Source organism: Branchiostoma floridae, chromosome 13 (assembly GCF_000003815.2).
Source record: "Branchiostoma floridae strain S238N-H82 chromosome 13, Bfl_VNyyK, whole genome shotgun sequence".
Classification (NCBI taxonomy): domain Eukaryota; kingdom Metazoa; phylum Chordata; class Leptocardii; order Amphioxiformes; family Branchiostomatidae; genus Branchiostoma; species Branchiostoma floridae.
Window position 1 is genome coordinate 9795731 of NC_049991.1, and position 4102 is coordinate 9799832.

Here is a 4102-nt window from a genome sequence, read left to right on the forward strand (position 1 = left end):
CTACACTTTACAAATATTATAAGAGCAGAGAATTAGCATATAAGCTATAGTATGAGTATAGCTTCCCTATTTTTCCATCTGTATCGCAAACTGATGACTTGGGTATGTCGCATCCTTATTTTCATTGAAAACTGGACAGGGAAAAATAAATGTTTGGATCAGTTGGGCTTGGAAATAGCTACCACACCTAACATTGTATGATAGCGTCCGTGGCCAATTAAACATGATTTTCTTCAACCAAAAATACAGTAGATTAGCCGTTTAATTGCACAGCCTAATTTCCAGCGTGTAATTATCCGGCTGGTGCAATAATGCGAAGTTATCCAGCTGGACCGCACTGGCTGGGGATTTTGGAATTCCGTGTAATCCGTTGTGCAATTAACTGGCTTCTACTGTACTTGCAATTGGTGTTTACAAACAACCTTGGGTGCCAATGGTTCATACCGGACTGTCCTTGTATGCCCCCTGTCCGCCCGAATAGCCATCTGAGAGGAAATGAACACAGAAAGGCCCTACCTGGTCGGGTCCGATGATCGATTGCTATGCAGTTTTCTCCCTCCCACATCTACCCCAGGAGGCGGGCAGCTGTACAACAACTAATGGAGCGAACTTTAATTTCCGCTGGCTGAAGTTCAAACCAATCTGTCAGTCCCAGACGGGTTTCAATTTTTCAAACATATACGTTGTAACATTCGGTGATAAGTGTATGCTTCAATTACTACATTTCAATGGTTACCATGATACTCGCTGAAGACTCATTCATCGTCAATGTTTTCTAAGATTGCAAGTCTTCTTGACACAGGTACAATGTCACCGAGACTAATGGTGCTCTCTACAGCCAAGTGACTTATGCGTCGTTAGTTCTCTTCTTATTGCCCCCCCCCCCTCAAGGAACCATTCGAAGAATGCAGTTACTGTATATCTTACGGACTGGGAAATTCTATTGGCAAGAAGAAATATCGTGTTGGGCAATAGGGACCGTAAAAACGGGAAGGGTTTGTAAAGAAGAGGAACAAATCAATACTAATGGGTATTTTTTAAAGACTTACTTGTGGCGTTCCGGTGTGGTGTTGTTTTTTATAGTAGAGGAAAATGTCATGTTCTCCCTGGAACCCCACACTAGGGGTGGGGACCGGTACAGAAAATTTAGGCCCAGTTCAGGTCCAAAAGATCAGGTCCAGGTCCGAACCTGAACCTGATTCACTATGTGAATGGACGATACTCAAAACAATGGTCCATTTCGCTACAAAGAGTATATTTTGTGGAGTATTTGACTTCCACTGGCGTTCTAAAATCCTGCAAGACTAACTACCTCTGTGCGATTGACTAGAAAAAATTGTGGAAATTACTATAAATTCTACTCTGCTTCGCTCGTGTTATTTTCTTCGACCGGTAAGCCCCCAAAAGCGTGATTTCCTGATCATATAATCTTTTTATTTTCTAATAGGTCCAACATTCGGTCAATAAGATAAACCGCTTTTGTACCCAGCCCTACCCCACGCGTATTCTATCTTTCAACCCCCCCCCCCCCTCCAACTAGGCGGACATGCTATCATATCTCATGTATTGGCATCGCCCTTGTTGACAAATGTCAAAGTGAATGGCATTAACATACACTTCATTAGTAGGGTGACTGCACCTTCATAGATCATGTATGACTTGGCTGTAGTAATCTTGCCAGTTACTACTGAAATGTAAGCACGCTGAAAGGCCAGAGAGGCATATAGTATGCATCTAATTCACTAATGTGTACATCTCGACCCAAGCTACCGACATGCCAAATCCAATGCAGATCAATTTGGTCTTTCCTGACTCACCCTAATTTTTCATCAAAAACGCCCCTCATTAGAATTAAAAAAAGCCACTAGATTGTCTAACGTACACCACTTCTTTCCAGTCCCAAAAGGTATGATAAACATTTTACATTATGAAATGACATAGGGTAGACCTTACCATGTCCATAGCACAAAATATGCGGCGGAAGTTCTCCGCACCTTCAAACCAAATATCAAGGTTTATTGCCATTCAACGTTCACGCGTTCTCGACAGACTTGTAAGACATTCCTGTGTTAAATTTTAAAACTTATTACTGAAAAGTTCCCCCTTGCTATCGTTCTTGTCATATCTCAATTAACACCTACTTGAAACCAAACGTTTTCACAACTGATTTATATTGCATTTCAACAGCTATTTTGTACTAGTATTTTCACAATCATGACCATTATTGTCGGCTGTTTTTCCCTTGCTGTAAATCAATTGTCTACCTCTATTTTTCGCTTCACGAAAAAGTATTTTATGTTTCCCTCTGAAGGCCATTATGTCTAAGGTAGCCTCACACAGTATCTCACGCAGTAACAACAGACAAAATATGGTTTGGCGGTAATATCATATAAGTTTTAATCAATGTGACTGACGAAAAGATCGGCATCCCACCTCTTAACACGTTACCGTGAATGAGAATCGTTGAACATGCTCAATAACACGCTTGATGATAGAAGTAACAATAAGCGTGCATATTCTATCAAACACATAATGAGGGACTTCTTCTAGACATTTTCGGACATTTTCCATACATTAAACCTACAGAATCAGAATGCAAATTCTGCTTCGAAACCCCCTCCTCCGTAAGAAGTACAACCGCATGTACGCTTCATCTGGAGTCATTATCACATAAGACATATTGAATGCACAACTGTGACTTCATGAAATCATGTCAAAGTAGCTATTTCGTAAATCCCGACGTTTGCTAGTGTAGAAAAATCAATCCAACAACCAGTAAAGGTAAGTGACTGAAGCTAGGGTCTTTAGGACTAATATTATGTACACAGAGCTGCGAGCCGGCTACCCCAACCCTAACTCCCTGACCTTGCAGGAAGGGGGGAGGTAGGATTTACCCATGCTCTGACCAGCAAAATGGTGTTTACTCACCTAACTTAAGATTCACGTAGTCCTACGTGTACATCGAGCAAAAATTGAATCTGAGTATATTTGCATAGAATGGTCTATTTGTAAGTAGTCAAATGCAGGCGTATCTAGTAGTGAGTCTGCTTTAATACTATTACTGGCACTTCACTTGTTAAAACTAGAACATGGAAATACCTCGTTCCAATCATCAATAGAGGCTTCCTAAGTCATTGCTTTGCTACATGAATATGGGTACGTCCTAGACAATCGTAGCGTTGAGAACAAATGAGATAATATCGTCTGGGCAGTTTGAAACGACCACTAGCGTACTAATGTGACTGCTGCATAATATGGATGTGCGCTAGAATGTCAGGACAAACTTCTAGATAATATTGAGGTTAAATGTAATGCTAGTAAGAAATTCAGATGGAGTGTGTCCAAAGTGGTTTTCAACATCACAAAACTGATGAATGAGGATCCAGTCAACAGCATGGAAATCGAACGGATCGACCGATCGCCATCATTTCGTCAAGAAAGTCTCAGGTGTTCGACTCCCTTCTCCTCGAGTCGCCGCTATCCTCAATTTGAAAGTCCTCTAAAGTTCATACAGTTCAATCTGGAAGTTTGATGAAAACCTGACCACATCAAGGTTTCACAATAGTGTATCCAAGCGGCGAATCCATAGCAGCCGCAGGAACAATAGATTGTCCTCATCGTTGGTGAACAAAGGCCGTCGACGTCTTGTGGCTGGACGTTCGACGAGGAGCTCCGCGTCAAACCAACCAGCTGATGGTCTCCGTACTGCTGCACCATATCAGCACAACCAGAGCTCGGAAAGAGATGAACAAATTAAGTGTACGCAAGTATGGCAATTTCCACAGCTTTACTTTTCTTGGGATTAACCTCCCGGTGATAACGCTAGGCATCTGCGTGCCCACTAAAACATACAGATATAAAAACCATACTTGTGAAAGGTATAGTAAATAAAAACAAACTTGTGATGGTAAATGTATATAGGTAAAGGCATTTATAAATCATTTTGATAGCCTAGACATGTTAGGCATAAAACACCTTGTATTTACAGATGACGTACTGGCTTGGCATTATTCTTGACATTAAATCATTTCTGATAGCCTAGTGATATAGGCATACAACACAATAATGCTTGTCTACACATGTAACTGTATACACATAAAGG